Raw genomic sequence first — 19,031 nt, forward strand, 5'->3', positions numbered from 1 at the left:
ATCTCACCTGGTCGGGGACAAACCCTTAGCTTAGTATGGTTAGTTCAGTTCATGTGCTGGAGTAGGGTTGATGGGAACATAGTCAGGGATGTCTGTTTATTGCTCCCATGTCTGCCTATTATGCGGACATGGGAGCTCTTCTAATCCCTGTCCCTGTTTCTCTGTGAGTGGATGTCTCGAGTGATAGTGTGATGACAGGTACACAACCAGCCCTGGTCCTGTTAAGGTGGTGTGATCTTCCCTGCGTCGTCCTTGATGTGGCCTACAGTGTTGATTGCAGCGGCTGTTCTACCTCAAACTGGATCTGAGCAACACAGGCGTGATCCGCTCTACGCCGTCCTCAGTTTGACCTACAGCATCTAACCATACCCGCTCTACTTCAGCTGGATCTGAGTGGTTCTCCTGCCCCCTGGGGAGAGTGACCTTGAGCCATCATCTTATTTTTCATACCAGTGCTTGTATTCCTATGCTTTTTGTTCTTAGTTCTATTATTATTATTATTATTATTATTATTATTATTATTATTATTATTATTATTATTATTATTATTATTATTATTATTATTATTATTATTATTATTATTATTATTATTATTATTATTATTATTATTATTATTATTATTATTATTATTATTATTATTATTATTATTATTATTATTATTATTATTATTATTATTATTATTATTATATATTCTTAAATACTTTAGATACAACATGTGTTTATTCTATCTATTGTGATGTTTCCTCTTGATCTGCAAAGCCCATGGAGGCAATTTGTTGTGATTTCGGCTCTTCTCGTCTCTCTCTGGAGAAGACGGTAAGCTAATTTCCCAAAATGTTGGCATGTTCTTTTAAAGGGGAATTACACTCTGGGTAAAATTTAGTACAAACGAGCCCACAGCCAGCTCTGTATGTGTCGTCAGGCCAGAGATATAACCCTACTGCTGCACATGCTCCAGCTTCCTGCTTTACAAAAAACTACACTGAGGTAGGGTTGTCACGATACCAACATTTTAGTTTCGATACTATACCAATATTAATTTCGATACTTTTCGATACTTTCGATACTTTTCCTCAAAATCAGGGAAAAACTCTCAGATGTCATTATTGTTCTTTATTTTAAAACACAACAATGAACAATGACAAGAATAAATAAATTGTATTAAAAGCAATGGCATTCAAAATGCTGGAGAACTTTTTTTGCACTCAAAACAGTTGCTGTACAAGGTTTCTGAACCCAGCTTTCTCAACTGTATATATATTGGAACTTGGTCCATACAGATGAACTCTGCGACTGCCCTGTTGAGCCTTTTATCATCTTTGGACTAATTTGTATACGTTATAATTTATGCTGCTCAAAAAAAGCGGAGGTTAGGTTGCTTCTGAGTGGGGGGAGTCACTCTGTGAGCCAAATGCAGTAGACTTCTGTAGTTAAAAAAAATTCAAGGGGTAGAAAAAGTATGGTTGTATTATTATACATTTGTCATAGCAGAGGGCCTAATTAGTTTGAGATACCATAAGTTACCTAGAAAACATTTTGATGAGTGAGACTGATTATAGCCTATCATAATCTAGAACTAGGTTATGTCATATTGTAGGCTGTTTAACAAAAATAAAATAGATTTCCGTTGTCTTTATACAGTATGTATGAACCATTAATGCGCAATTGTCAAATGTCTCAGTATAAATCACGTTTGTGACTAAGCCATAGAGATGCTGTGTTTACTAGCTTTCAGCACTGCAGTTTAGGCTATGTATAACTTATCATTAGGCTTTTCAATTTATTTTCTATTCTTGCGAATAGCATTGTGGACATTTTCTAATGCTCGTATAAGGAACTGTAGTCACGAGAGCCAGCATAGCTCATCCAACGAATGTTGGCATCAACGGCACGACCACAGCACTGATAGGAGCCACTGCAGCACGCAACGCCAGCCACCACAACCATCTGCAATCGCAGCGAGGATCCCCACTGATCAACGCCAGCTAGCCAGCCCCAACTAGAACTACAGCTCGCCAGCTACACAAGCCAACGTCAGCCGAGTTCCCCCCATGCAAAATGTGCCAGCCAGCCAACGCCAATCAACAAAGATCCTCACCACGACTGCCGATGGTTATGATAACTAACTAATTGCAGTGAGGATCTTTATTGACCAATGCCAGCTAGCCAGCACACGCTGCCAGAGTAAACTCGGCCAATGTTAGCCCACACAGCTAGCAAACCACATCTCTAGCCAAAGCCAGCTAGCCAACGGCAATCAACAAAGATCCTCACGCGACTGCCGATGGCCACGACAACCAACGCTGCGCGCCACAGCAGCCCCCATCAGCACTGCAGTCGTGCCACCGATGCCAACACTCGCCGGACGAGCCATGCCAGCTCCCGTCCCAACTAGAGTGTGTTGTTCTTCATTCCAGAAGGTTGCTTCCGGTAAACTAGCGCAACGTCACCACTGACAGCAGCGCTGTGCTCCAATAGGAAGGCATTTGCATGCATAAATGAATAAATAAAAAATATTAAAAAAGTACCGTTTTTCCCCAAACGCAGTATAGTATCATTTCAAACACTCTAGTACCGCGGTACTATACCAATACCGGTATACCGTGCAAGGTGAAAAAGGGTCAGACAAAGCATGCCAGTTGCCACTCCTACCAAACACACACAAGGTGTGTGGAAGGGCTGAGCATTTACTTCTGGTTACTCGGTTATTGAGAGACATGGCAGCCGCCATCACCCCAGTCATCACACACATAATAAACCTCTCCATAAAACAGGGACACGTCCCCAAGGACTTCAAAATTGCGAGAGTGACCCCCCTGCACAAAAAGGGCAGCAAATTAGACCCAGGCAACTACCGCCCTGTTTCTATTCTTACCTCCATCTCGAAAGTCATGGAAAGAATAGTCTACGAACAGGTCGAAAAGTACCTAGCGGGAAAAAATCTAATCTACGAATTCCAATCTGGCTTCAGAACATCCCACTCCACTGACACATGCCTTCTCTATTTGAACGACCACATCAAACAAGAGGTGGACGCGGGCAAATACTGCGGCATGGTCATGCTGGACCTACAAAAGGCCTTCAACACTGTCAATCACTCCATTCTGATTGACAAGCTAAAAGCAATTGGTTTTGATCGTTTATCAGTGAGCTGGATGCAATCCTACCTTGAGGGGAGAGAACAGATGGTGGAGGTCAACGGTACTCTACCCCCCCCCCCCTCACAGTGAGCTGTGGCAAATCTTTCCTGTGACAAAATGGCATCCAATGTAATAAAAAAAGTCAACCAACGAACTAGATTCTTGTACCGGATCTCCTCTCTGGTAAACAAGAATACCCTGAAGACTCTGGCAGGAGCACTCATTCAAGGGTACTACGACTATGCGTGCACCTCATGGTACCAAAGCACCTCAAAGGCGCTTAAAACAAAATTACAAACATCACAAAACAAACTGGTCAGACTACTACTTGACCTTACCCCCAGAACCCACCTCACCCCTGCCCACTTTGACAACCTAGGATGGCTTAGAGTAGACGACAGAGTACAGCAACTTGCAATGGGCCTGGTCTACAAGATACACTATACGACTAAGGTACCCATGTACATGTCAAAATACTTCCCAAAGGTCAGTGAATACCACAACCACTACACCAGAGGAAGCTCAACAAATCATGTTAAACCCAGATTCGGCTCAAACAAGGGACTAAATACGTTTCGCAATTATGCCACATCAATGTGGAACGCCCTACCCAAAGCTGTAAAGGAATGTGAATCCCTACCCACATTCAAAACCGCTCTTAAAGAGCACCTACGGGAGGCTGCAATTCGAAACTGGCCACCGTAAATGCCCAAAACCCCCACCACCTCCTAATAAACAGTCTCCTCCCCACCGCATGTATATATTCCCTCCCCGCCGTATGTATATCTCTCTCCCACCCACCCACCCCCTACTAATGTACAGTCCCCTCCCCATCATATGTATATACTCTGTCAGGATCTAGGGGTAACAGTACTGTATATTTTAATACCGTTTATGTCACAAATGTATCAGTACTAAATACCTATATGTCCCTATGCCATAAATGTCATGTATGTTGTGTATGTCATAAATGTCTATATGAATTGAAAATGGGGGACCCTGATGGAAACAAGACAAACGTCTTTCTCAGGTCTGCATCCCCTTATAAATTGTGTGTATTGAGCCGTACTGTATTGTACCCATTCTGCAATCTGTTAAATAAAATTTTCATTCATTCATTCATTCCACAAGGAAGCATACTAGGACCGCTACTGTTCCTAATTTATGCAAATGACATGTCGTCAGCTTGTGACTGCAACTTGTTCTTGTTCGCGGATGACTCAGCCCTGCTGGTCTCTGACAAGAACAAGTTACAGGTTGAAAAAACCCTCAGCTCAGAACTCGGCAGAATCTGCACCTGGCTCGCTGATAACAAACTATCATTACACCTGGGTAAAACAGAGTCCATTCTCTTCGGATCAAATAACAAACTCAGCAAGACCGACGGCTTCTCAGTTACAGTGGGTGACAATATTGTCACAAGGATAGATGAAATTACATACCTAGGTTCCATCCTAGAGGCAAATATTTCCTGTGACAAAATGGCATCCAATGTAATAAAAGAAGTCAACCAACAATAGATTCTTGTACCGGATCTCCTCTCTGGTAAACAAGAATACCCTGAAGTCTCTGGCAGGAGCACTCATTCAAGGGTACTACGACTATGCTTGCACCTCATGGTACCAAAGCACCTCAAAGGCGCTAAAAACAAGATTACAAACATCACAAAACAAACTGGTCAGACTACTACTTTACCTTACTCCTAGAACCCACATCACCCCTGCCCACTTTGACTACCTAGGATGGCTTAGAGTAGACGACAGAGTACAGCAACTTGCAATGGGCCTGGTCTACAAGATACACTATACGACTAAGGTACCCATGTACATGTCAAAATACTTCCCAAAGGTCAGTGAATACCACGACCACAACACCAGAGGGAGCTCAACAAATCATGTTAAACCCAGATTCGGCTCAAACAAGGGACTAAACACGTTTCGCAATTATGCCACATCAATGTGGAATGCCCTACCCAAAGCTGTAAAGGAATGTGAATCCCTACCCACATTCAAAACCGCTCTTAAAGAGCACCTACGGGAGGCTGCAATTAGAAACTGGCCACCGTAAATGTCCAAACCCCCCCACCCCCACCTAATAGACAGTCTCCTCCCCACCGTATGTATATATTCTCTCCCCACCGTATGTATATTTCTCTCCCACCCACCCACCCACCCCCTCCTAATGTACAGTCTCCTCCCCACCGTATGTATATATTATCTCTCCACCGTATGTATATTTCTCTCCCACGCACCCACCCCCTCCTAATGTACAGTCTCCTCCCCATCATATGTATATATTCTCTGTTAGGATCTATGGGTAACAGTACTGTACATTTGCATATCGTATATGTCACAAATGTAACAGTACTATACCTGTATGTCATGTATGTCCCTATGCCATAAATGTCATGATGTCATGTATGTTGTGTATGTCATAAATGTCACTATGAATTGAAAATGGGCGACCCTGATGTAAACAAGACAAACATCTTTCTCTGGTCTGCATCCCCTTAACAATTGTGTGTATTGAGCCGTACTGTATTGCAATTTGTACCCATTCTGCAATCTGTTAAATAAAGTTTTCATTCATTCATTCATTCAATCAGGAACGCTATGAGCCTCTTAATGGTTGAGTAGGCTATACCTCTGCATGGTTGAGTATAGGCTATGAGCCTCTTCATGGTTGAGTAGGCTATGAGCAGCTTCATGGTTGAGTAGGCTATGAGCCTCTTCATGGTTGAGTAGGCTATGAGCCTCTTCATGGTTGAGTAGTAGGTTGTGAGCCTCTTCATGGTTGAGTAGGCTATGAGCCTCTTGATTGATTGATTGATTGATTGATTGATTGATTGATTTATTGATTGAAAAACTTTATTAACAGATTGCAGAATAGGTACAATACAGTACAGCTCAATACATATAATTGTTAAGGGGATGCAGACCAGAGAAAGACTTTCGTCTTGTTTACATCAGGGTCCCCCATTTTCAATTCATCATAACATATATGACACACACGACATACAGATAGACAGTACTGCTACATCTATACATTTATGACATACATGGCCGCCTAGTTATAGTTGAAAGTGGGGGTGCAATTTTTTTTTTATGATTTTTTTTTTTTTTTTTGGGACAGGCAAGGGGTGGTTTGGAGGGTGTCCCCCTCCATGGCATTTTTTTCTTTTTTCATTTAATGAACCTGTACGTGCAATTTCCTGCAATGTAGAGCCTTAAATCTTGACCAATAAAGCTGCTCTTTTCATTATAAAACTCAGTTTATATTGCAGTATGATAGCCAATTACTATAATAATAATAATAATAATATATTAATATATATATATATACTGTATATTGATTTTTCGCTCTTTTATTTTTATTAAATCAATCTCCTTTCAAATAGGCCAAGTTTTTAATAAGAAAGAGAGAAAGAATACCAACAAGGAACAATAACAGGGTCTGCTGTAAATATAGCCTATTTTCAGAGAATGACAAGAATATAAACAGAACATGGGAAACACATGCGCATAAATCAATTGGAAAAAATCTATAGAAATGAACGTTCTTACAAACAGAATTGAAATTCTCCCAGTATTCATTTTCCCCCCTCCCAGCACTCCCTCCCCCTTTTATGATGGTAAAAAGACTAAATGAAAGGAAGTTATTTATAAATAAAAGTTATTTTACTGAACAAGTATTTTTCTTTACAAAAGAAGACCAGTGGTATTTAAAAATCTAAAATCTAATCAAATTGGGATTTGAAGAATCGTTACACCCCTAATCATTAGCAATGTTAGAATGGGTACATTTAGACAGAATGGTGGTGTTATAGGATAGGACCCAAACGCAGACAGGCAGAGGATAAGCAGGAGGCAAGTGTTGCTTCTTAAACAAAATAAGGTTTATTGGTCAGGAGCAATAGGGCGTTAACACCAACAAGGATGACTAACAAAAAAGGATGAGACATGGTCTCCAAAACCCTATAACGAATACAAATAAAAGGCGAGACAACTCAGTCTCTGCAAAACATTACATGCGAACAAAACACTTAGACAGGGAAAAACAAATGAGAAGCCAGTCTCCAAAATGGGATAAGCTACAATAATACGGAACTTGGATGTTGCAAACACACACACCAAGGTACAAACACTCAAATATTACCTATACAATAACGAAACCTATCCTCCAAAGCGGGAGAGATAAGAGTTGCTTCCAGGAAGAGTACTAACGTAACGGTCAGTGAACGGCTGACAATGTAAACAGCATAAACAGTGACAAGGGTAACAGGAGTAACAAGAGCAATGACCCGACAAGGAAGGCAGGGCAGACAACACTTAAATACACAGACTAATTGCCACATGCAGGTGATTGGGAACGAGACACACCTGTGATGGAACAGACTGAACAGCTCGGGTAAAAGTCTAAATAACACAAAAGACAAGACTAAACACGCTGGGGAAATAACACAAAAGACAATAATCACAAGTTAAACCAGCTCAGCTTCAGCTTCAGAAGCTCAGCTTCTTCCCCCAGGCCATCAGAGCCTTGAACAATGAATACTGAGTGCCACAGAGCACTGAACTTTCCACACACAAGCACACATGAGCACACACACGACACGCACGCTGTGCACGCTCGCACACTAGCAGCCACTTTAACATGAGCAGGCACACACTCATGCCGCACACGCCCACACTTATGGCCAAAAAGGAAAGGTCACTTTAAAAATAGCACAGCAACAGTAACAGTGTATTGCACTACCAAAGGATCTAGCATGTCCTACATGCTATGTAAATAACTATGTACAGATACCGAGATGTCCCACCATGTTACCTACTTGTTACCTGTTTATTGCACAATGTTGTTTTTTATTGGATTCTATTATATGTTGTACCACTGTATTGCACATCGTTGCGGGCAAGACCACCCGCATTTCATTGTATACATGCCGTGACAAATAAAACTCTTGACTTGACTTGACAAGAGAGAACAAGGGGCAACAGGTAAACTGGAATAGACAGCAAGATGGTGAGAGCACTCACAAAGACAGACAGTTTGAGCAGACATAATACAAGGGGCAATGACGAGAGGAAGTCCATGGAAAGGTGGGGGCTGTGAGGCAGGACCGGGTGGAACGTAACAAGCAGTTGTCTTATTTTTTTGGGAACTCTCCAAATGTGTTCTGCCGCTTGGCGGAGCGGGCTGCAAATTGTTTAGCTATGGCATACAGGTCAAGGTTATCGGCCTGTTGCTGTTGGACATGGAGGACAAGAAGGTGGTTGAGTCTTGCCTGGGTCATTGTGTTTCTCAGATACGTTTTCAGCCGCCGTAACCCTGAAAATGACCTTTCTGCTGAGGCAGAGGAGCTTGGCAGGACCAGAATGATCTTCAGGAGGGTCCGAACCTCGCTGAAGAGGCGGGCAGCCTCACCTAACTTTTTGATTGCAGTGATTGCCAATTTCAACACCAGGTCAGGGCCCTCATTCATCAACGTGGACTTTGACCTTGACCTACTTCCACACGTAAGCACGGAATTTAGAACTAGCGCACGCACAGGGAAGTCGGCATTCATCACACGTGCGTAAGCAGGCTCTACGCACACCTGTCATGATGAATCCCACCTTGGCCCTGCGCCGCAGCTCGTGCACGCTTTCACGTATTTGCATACCAAAACCGCCCCGACCAACCAAATATGGTCAGGCCCTCCCCTTCAAATACCATGAGGGAATCCCTGTGCGTGGAATGTTGGAGGATGGCAAAGCGAACGAAAAAGAGAAACTACACAGACACCGAGGTGGAAGTCCTCGTAACGGAGGTGGATAAATAAAAGGCGGATTTGTAAACGGTGATGTCAGATATCAACGGCTCCCTAAGATCATTGCTGCAATTCTGCCTGGACAGCTCAAAATACTAATAAAGACCGTTCGTTGACCACTGTTTGGCGTTGGTTGTGTTGTGAATGAATGAATGAATGAAAACTTTATTTAACAGATTGCAGAATGGGTACAATACAGTACGGCTCAATACATACAATTGTTAAGGGGATGCAGACCTGAGAAAGACGTTTGTCTTGTTTCCATCAGGGTCCCCCATTTTCAATTCATATAGACATATATGACATACATGACATACAGATAGTCAGTACTGCTACATCTATACATTTATGACATACCAGATTTGCAAATACAGTACTGTTTGTGATACAGAAGGAGTCAAGAAAAGGGAGTATATACATTTGACGTTGTGTGTCATTATAACCGTGCTGTACAATATGAATGCCTTTATTAGTTGTGTTCGATTGGCTATATGACTTTTAGAGGCATCTATTTTGTTGTCGGCTAATAAAGACCGCGCTGGAATATGACTGCCTTTTCCCGTGTTGTTTGATTAATACCCACGGATTAAAGTTCTCCTCAATTCTATTCCAAATCGCGATGGATCTCCCGTCAATTTTCTACCTGCTGCATGATTTCTAGAGGCATACTACTACAATCTATTTTGATGTCAGTATTGGGTAGCCTATATAAACAATATAATACGAGAGCATATACAAGAACAATAATCTCACTGCATGTATGATGTATCCTGCCTTTCAATACATGAACTTGAATTCCATCATATAGTCTGTCCACTATCTGCATGGTGTCATTGCAATGCGTTTTCTATTCTTTCTTGTACAGTAAAAAGGGGGAAGAACACTATATTCATATGACTTATTCTGCTTACAGCTTCGAAATTCCACTTGTTTCGTTTAACGTAAAGCCTTTTAAATATAATCAAAACGTTCCCGTGTTTCGGCGGTCTGTGCGCAAAATAATAACGAGTTGAGCTTTATGATTTATGATGAATTGAAAATGGGGGACCCTGATGTAAACAGGACGAAAGTTGGTCTGCATCCCCAATTAACAATTGTATGTACTGAGCTGTACTGTACTGTACCCATTCTGCAATCTGTTAATAAACTTTTCAATCAATCAATCAATCAATCAAGCTACGCGGAGCGCAGTCAGTCAGTAGCCTACACCCCGTATATTCCGATAACGCTATATAAACCATGAATGAATGAATGAATGAGAACTTTATTAACAGATTGCAGAATGGGTACAGTACAGTACAGTACAGCTCAATACATACAATTGTTAAGGGGATGCAGACCAGAGAAAGACTTTCGTCTTGTTTACATCAGGGTCCCCCATTTTCAATTCATCGTAACATATATGACATGCTGCATTCATTCTGAGAGAAAGATCTATTATTCCAAATGCTATTTATAGGGTTTTGACCATAATTACACTACTGTTGCTATTTTACAATGAACTATAATGAACTACGGTTCATAGAACATCCAGTGTTATTATGCACAGAAGCTCATTTCCTTGTTGTAATAATATATTCTACCACTGGGCGCGAGGTACGCCAGGTCCGAAATGTGCGTAGATGTAAGCACGAAGTCAAGTTCAAGTTGAAGTTGATGAATCCCACTCTTTGCTTAGAAATGATCGTACGCACGGGTTACGCACAGATCTGTGCGTAGAACACGTTGATGCATGAGGGCCCAGGTCATTGGATGATGTCGGGTCCACTGACACTAGGTCAGGGAGCATGCTCAGCTGCACTTTTAGCTTGTTGACATCAACGTCAGAGGAGTAGTGCTCCACCACAGTATCGAGGTCTTTGGAAGAGCCCTTTTCCGCTCTGATACTGTCAACAAGTAGCCTCTCCACACAGGAAACCACAGAGGTGTCCAGCGTGTGGAACCGCTCCTCCAGGGTTTTTGTCATTTTGGAAAGCAGAGGTTCCCAGTGCTTTTCTCTGTACATTTGTTTTACTGTGAGGACGGTTGGATCCTCTGCTTCCTCATCATCCTCCCTGATTAGCCTTCTTGGTGGCCTTTTGGTTCTTGGTAGGCTAGGGATATCGACATCTAGACCTCCTGCCTGTTCTACACACTCCTGCCACAGATCTGCAAAGCATGAATCTGACTGCATGCGCAGCATGCTTGCTTTGAGGCAGTCTGTGGCTTCCTTGGCTTTGGATATTGTGATAGTTTTGCCCTGCAAAACCTTGCTGACCATCTCGGCCTTTGAGAACACTTTCTCACAAATCAGCAAGCCAAATAAAAACTCAAATGATTTGAGTTGTTTTGCGAGACCGGATGCCTTGCTTCCAGCCTTCCCCCTATCAGTTTCGGAGATCTTAACCAATGCTTCATGCAGAGGTTCCAAATTTTCAAGGACACTTCTGATGGACGAAGTACGCATTGTCCATCTTGTCGGGCACAGTGGCCGCAGTGCAGCCTGATCTCTGTGTTGGAGCTTCTGGAAACCTGGCAACCGCTTTGGTGAGTCCTGGACAAAGTTGACCAAATCCTGGACCAAGTCGATAGTGTTCCGCACTAATTGGACATCTCGTGTTGCATCCTGCAGGACGAGATTAAGAACGTGAGACGAACAGTGCACAAAGAAGGCATTTGGCTGCTCCTCTTTTATCCTTGCCTGAACACCGGAGAACCGGCCTGACATAGCACTGGCTCCATCATAGCACTGGCCTCTGCAGTTCTCCAGGGGTATGTTGAGGCGAAGCAGGACGTTCTTGATGATTTTTGTCAACGTGGCAGCATCGGTCTGATCTGTGTTGTACAGACCAAGGAAATCTTCGTAGACTTCAAAATGCTCACTCACATGACGAAGAATGAGTGTGACTTGCTCCTTGTTACTAAGGTCAGAGGTTTCGTCAACAATCAAAGAGAAGAATTGGTTGGAATTCACTTCTTCTGCAATCGCACGCAGGCAGGGATGAGCTAACATTCCTAGCATTTCATTTTGGACATCATGTCCAAGCCATTTTTCCTTGCGGATAAGCCACTCTGCAAGCTCTTCTGAGTCAGTCGCACGTACTTTCAGAAGCTGGGCTAGATTGCTCTGATCATCGGTGCAACCCCTGATTGCAATGCCCTGTCTCGCAAGAAAACGGAACGACTCCAAGATCTTCAGCAGTGCAGTTCTGGCTTTTTCACATTCTTTGTTTGCTTTTGTTTGGATTTTGTGAAGCACAGATGAGGAGGACAAGTAACTGCTGAATTTCATCTCTGCCTCCCTATGAGCATATGATTTCTCATGGGTTTTGAATTTGATAGTGGCCTTACTCCAGTTACCAACACCTTGGGAAGTAAAGGCTTCTTCTCTGCATTTTGAGAATGAAAACAATTTCAGCTTTTCAGCCATTCTGCAGCTATGGCAAAAGGCTTTGTTCACTTCTGAGTCCCACTCAAGCCATGGATGGTCTTTGAACCAAGAGTATTTGAAGGACCTCTGAGTTGATCCAAAGGCTGACTTAGGGAACTGAATGTTGGGCTGATTCGGTTTCCTACGCAAATCGACATCTGACCTTTCCTAAAGGTGGAAACAAATGAAAAACAAAACTCACTTGAGGTGCCTTTGCCTCAATGGTAGATGTTTGGGTTGCAACGCAATACAAGAGACTACAGTTTGGTTCAAAGGTTCATGGTTCAATGACCATCCATGGCTTGAGTGGGACTCAGAAATGAACAAAGCCTTTTGCCAAGTTGTTTTCATTCTCAAAATGCAGAGAAGAAGCCTTGCTCTATTGTTATTTCTTTTACATCGTACTACAAGAAGCCTTACACAGGATTTTGGGTTAGAATCCAACCCTTTCCTATTTCTTTTAAACATCTCTGGTGATTAGAAAAGACATGACTTCTGATTTGTTTTAGTTTTTTACTATCCATTAAGATGGATTAATGGAATGTGTGATTCTCTTTTCAAGAATAACTAGAAAAAAAAATCATTAAAATGTTTTCTGCTTTTCTGACAGTGAGGTTCGAACTGGAAGCGCCTGCACACTAAAACACTTGTTAAAAGAACATATGATCCAAGTATTTGTTGCTTAATTTGTTATCCCTAGTCGGAAAATGCTATAGGAATCCTATAAGAATCTGTATACGTTTTAGGAACCAAACCCATAAGAATCCTATAGGATTCTTATAGAACTGTCTCAAAATCCTATGGGATCCTAAAGGATTCCTATAGGGTTCCAAAAACATATAGAGATTCCTATAGCATTTTTTTGACTAGGGATGTTATCCTACACTGCTGTCTGATATTTCCATTACCTGTAACTCTTGGGTCTCTTTATCTCCTTCTCTGCCTCCTCCCTGAGTCTGCACAGTCACCATATCATTCTACATTAAGGAGAGCAATACACTTATGAATACACTGAACCGGTTTGAATACACAATCTTTATGCTACTCTGTAAAGAAAGGGAGAGAGGGGGGGATATATAATCCAAGTATTTGTGTCTTAATTTGTTATGTTATCCTACACTTTAAGCTGTCTGAAATGTCCATTACCTGTAACTCTTGGGTCTCTTTCTCTCCTTCTCTGCCTCCTCCCTGAGTCTGCACAGTCACCATATCATTCTACATTAAGGAGAGCAATACACTTATAAATACACTGAACCGGTTTGAATACACAATCTTTATGCTACTCTGTAAAGAAAGGTAGAGAGGGGGGGATATATAATCCAAGTATTTGTGTCTTAATTTGTTATGTTATCCTACACTTTAAGCTGTCTGATATTTCCATTACCTGTAACTCTTGGGTCTCTTTCTCTCCTTCTCTGCCTCCTCCCTGAGTCTGCACAGTCACCATATCATTCTACATTAAGGAGAGCAATACACTTATGAATACACTGAACCGGTTTGAATACACAATCTTTATTCTACTCTGTAAAGAAAGGGAGAGAGGGGGGGATATATAATCCAAGTATTTGTGTCTTAATTTGTTATGTTATCCTACACTTTAAGCTGTCTGATATTTCCATTACCTGTAACTCTTGTGTCTCTTTCTCTCCTTCTCTGCCTCCATCCCGGGTCTGCACAGTCACCATATCATTCTACATTAAGGAGAGCAATACACTTATGAATACACTGAACCGGTTTGAATACACAATCTTTATGCTACTCTGTAAAGAAAGGGAGAGAGGGGGGGGATATATAATCCAAGTATTTGTGTCTTAATTTGTTATGTTATCCTACACTTTAAGCTGTCTGAAATTTCCATTACCTGTAACTCTTGGGTCTCTTTCTCTCCTTCTCTGCCTCCTCCCTGAGTCTGCACAGTCACCATATCATTCTACATTAAGGAGAGCAATACACTTATGAATACACTGAACCGGTTTGAATACACAATCTTTATGCTACTCTGTAAAGAAAGGGAGAGAGGGGGGGGATATATAATCCAAGTATTTGTGTCTTAATTTGTTATGTTATCCTACACTTTAAGCTGTCTGAAATTTCCATTACCTGTAACTCTTGGGTCTCTTTCTCTCCTTCTCTGCCTCCTCCCTGAGTCTGCACAGTCACCATATCATTCTACATTAAGGAGAGCAATACACTTATAAATACACTGAACCGGTTTGAATACACAATCTTTATGCTACTCTGTAAAGAAAGGGAGAGAGGGGGGGGATATATAATCCAAGTATTTGTGTCTTAATTTGTTATGTTATCCTACACTTTAAGCTGTCTGATATTTCCATTACCTGTAACTCTTGGGTCTCTTTCTCTCCTTCTCTGCCTCCTCCCTGAGTCTGCACAGTCACCATATCATTCTACATTAAGGAGAGCAATACACTTATGAATACACTGAACCGGTTTGAATACACAATCTTTATTCTACTCTGTAAAGAAAGGGAGAGAGGGGGGGATATATAATCCAAGTATTTGTGTCTTAATTTGTTATGTTATCCTACACTTTAAGCTGTCTGATATTTCCATTACCTGTAACTCTTGTGTCTCTTTCTCTCCTTCTCTGCCTCCATCCCGGGTCTGCACAGTCACCATATCATTCTACATTAAGGAGAGCAATACACTTATGAATACACTGAACCGGTTTGAATACACAATCTTTATGCTACTCTGTAAATAAAGGGAGAGAGGGGGGGGATATATAATCCAAGTATTTGTGTCTTAATTTGTTATGTTATCCTACACTTTAAACTGTCTGATATTTACATTATCTGTAACTCTTGGGTCTCTTTCTCTCCTTCCTGAGTCTGTACAGTCACCATATCATTCTACATTAAGGAGAGCAATACACTTATGAATACACTGAACATCATTATGAAACATTTCTATTGCACCCTTACTTACAATTCATTATGAATTGAAAATGGGGGACCCTGATGTAAACAAGACGAAAGTCTTTCTCTGGTCTGCATCCCCTTAACAATTGTGTGTATTGAGCCGTACTGTACTGTACCCATTCTGCAATCTGTTATTGATTGATTAAAAATGTTATTAACATATTGCAGAATGGGTACAATATAGTATGGCTCAATACACACGATTGTTAAGGGGATGCAGACCAGAGAAAGACTTTTGTCTTGTTTACATCAAAACCTGAGCTGACTTCACTGTGATCTTGCTGAGTAATTGTTGACCGGAGTGTTGGACGTCCCGTGACGAAGGCCGGGAGATTGTGACCCCCCCTGCGTGCCCCCCTGTCTCCGGAGGTCTCGTAGTGGTGACCGGAGTGCCGGATGTCCCGCGATGATGTCGGGGAGTTCGCGACCCTCTCTGCGCTACCCCCTATCTCCTTGTCTCCGGCTGTCCCTGAGCAACGACCGGAGTGTTGAATGTCCCGTGACTAAGACGGGGAGGACGTGACCCTCTTTGCGCCGCCCCTGTGCCTCAAATAGATCCGCTATCAACTCTATCTTTAATCTTTCAAAATGTTCAGTTGCTATCGCTATTAGCTCTATCTTTAATCTTTCAAAATGTACAGTTGCTATTGCATGCACTCATCTGTGTTTCACCACACACATGAGTGCATGCTTACCAACTGTCCGTCTGCAACACTACTATCACCAACATCTAAGAAGGGAGATCCCCCCTTGAATGGCCCTTCTAAGGTTTCTCTCCTCCACACTGCCTGTGGAGCTTTTTTCCCTATTGTTAGGTTTTAGTGAGTTTTTCCTTACCTTCGCGTGGGGTATGTCTGGGAGTGCTTGCATTCTTTCATTTATTTGCATTCATCTAAAAATGTTTGGACCTTATGGTGTTCTTGTTCTGTTCTTGACTTATTGTTATGTTTTCTTCTTGACTTGTTTAAAGAAGACGTGTACGGCCCATGGGGACATTAACGTGTGTTGTCGGGCCCTATAAATAAATTTGATTTGATTTGATTTGATCAGGGTCCCCCACTTACAATTCATAATGAATTGTAAGTAAGGGTGCAATTAACACCGTGCAATCCATTATTTGTGGAGCCTGCCCTTTAAGTCTTTGAGCTATTAGGCTACTAGGGTTCTTACTTTGCGTTTTGGTGTACTGAAAAATGCTCTGATGTCTGTATTCTTTCTTTTTTCTGCCATGTTACCTGGTTGGCTGGACACACACACACACACACACACACACACACACACACACACACACACACACACACACACACACACACACACACACACACACACACACACACACACACACACACACATTTTCATTTCAGGTATTGTACCTTAAGATAATTGAAAATCTTGATTTATCGTAAATCCTCAAATATAGGTCTTCTATTAGTATTTACCTCAGCTGCAAAGAGCACCAGGGCCCTCATTCATCAACGTGTCTTACGCACAGATTTGTGCTTACCCTGTGCGTACGATCATTTCTAAGCAAAGAGTGGGATTCATCAATTTCAACTTGAACTTGACTTTGTGCTTATGTCTACGCACAGCTCTGAGCACACTTAGCTGACGCCCAGTGGTAGAATATCGTTACTACGCACAAGCGCTCCTCAGTACATGCATTCGTTCCAACGCGGAAATAAAGACACTGGCGCGTGTTCTGTATGACCCCCGTAATTCATTATAGTTCATTGTGAAATAGCAACAGTAGTGTAATTATGGTCAAAACCCTATAAATAGCATTTGGAATAATAGATATTTCTCTCAGAATGAATGCAGCATGGTTTATATAGCGTTATCGGAATATACGGGGTGTACTGGATGTACTGGCTCCGCGTAGCTCAACTCGTTATTATTTTGCGCACAGACCGCAGAAACACAGGAACGTTTTGATTATATTTAAAAGGCTTTACGTTAAACGAAACAAGTGGAATTTCGAAGCTGTAACCAGAATACAAGTCATATTATGAACACCCACGATATAGTGTTCTTCCCCCTTTTTACTGTATAAGAAAGAATAAAAAAACGCATTGCAATGACACCAGGGTGTATGTGTATTACAAAACCCTTGCAATAATGTGTCTTAAATGAATGAAAAGCATACATGCTCTGGACACAGAGCATATCGTGTGGGTGATATGACTTGTATTATGCTTACAGGATTCCACGTATTTAGTTTTACAATGTCAAAGCCTTTTAATGTAAATCAAAACGTTCCCGTATTTCTGCAATCTATGTGCAAAATAATAACGAGTTGAGTTCTAACAAAGAACATATTACATGCTGGTATGCTGATAGAGTAAACTATTATATGAATATGATATGATATAAGGTATACACTGGTCCGTCGCATACACTGGTATGCGCAAGTTACTGTTGCATAATGTAGGCTATGGCTGCTATTATATGTAATCCATATAGGCTACCTAATAGTATATGATTTTTAGAGGCATCTATTTTGTTGTCCGTAATACCGACAACAAAATAAATGCCTCTAAAAATCATATAGCCAATCGAACACAACTAATAAAGGCATTCATATTACAGCACGGTTATAATGACACACAACCAACGCCAAACAGTGGTCAACGAACGGTCTTTATTAGTATTTTGAGCTGTCCAGGCAGAATGCAGCAATGGTCTTAGGGAGCCGTTGATATCTGACATCACCGTTTACAAGTCCGCCTTTTATTTATCCCATAACACGCGATAGTGTCTTCTTGGTTCGACAGCAGTGAACAATCTCTGTGAAGTTTCTCAGAGTTCCGCTCGGGTCAGTCGATTATTTCACATCCCATGGGGGGTGTTTCCTCACTTTCATGACCATATATGGATAATCATGCAGGAGCATTGACGGTAGAACAAAGTGGTATTCATCAACACGGAGGAGCATAGGACCTGTGTACGCACGGTTGATGAATCCCGATTCTTCTGTGCGTACACTGGTTCTACATTCTGTGCTTACATGTGGAAATAGAACATGTTCTACGTCCACGTTGATGAATGAGGGCCCAGGGCCCTCATTCATCAATGTGTGCGTAGAACTTGACCTATTTCCACACGTAAGCACGGAATGTAGAACTAGTGTACGCACAGGGAAGTCGGGATTCATCACACGGTGCGTACGCAGGGTCTATGCTCCTCCGTGTTGATGAATACCACTTTGTTCTACCGTCAATGATTTATTGTTCTACCGTCAATGATTTTGACCATAATTACACTACTGTTGCTATTTTACAATGAACTATAATGAACTACGTACAGAACATCCAGTGTTATTATGCACAGAAGCTCATTTCCTTGTTGTAATAATATATTCTACCACTGGGCGCCAGGTACGCCTGGTCTGACCTGTGCGTAGATGTAAGCACGGAGTCAAGTTCAAATCGAAATTGATGAATCCCACTCTTTGCTTAGAAATGATCGTACGCACAGGGTAAGCACAGATCTGTGCGTAGAACACGTTGATGAATGAGGGCCCAGGCCTTTATTAGAGAGACTTGTTATATAAGAGGCAGGCCTTAATTTCTAAAACTGACACTCATGGACATAATCCCTTCATTTTCAGACTTTTATTGCATTATTATTATTATTATTATTATTATTATTATTATTATTATTATTATTATTATTATTATTATTATTATTATTATTATTATTATTATTATTATTATTATTATTATTATTATTAA

At 41.5% G+C, this 19,031-nt stretch overlaps 1 protein-coding gene across 1 annotated transcript in view; it reads right to left on the minus strand.

Annotated features, from left to right (window-relative positions):
- The window catches only part of fbxl7 (F-box and leucine-rich repeat protein 7), a 385,933-nt gene that overhangs the window by 256,076 nt on the left and 110,826 nt on the right, over window positions 1-19,031 (minus strand). The gene's annotated exons all lie outside the window — the stretch shown is intronic.

This window comes from Notolepis coatsorum, assembly GCF_963971535.1.
Source record: "Notolepis coatsorum genome assembly, chromosome: 4".
Taxonomy (NCBI): Eukaryota; Metazoa; Chordata; class Actinopteri; order Aulopiformes; family Paralepididae; genus Notolepis; species Notolepis coatsorum.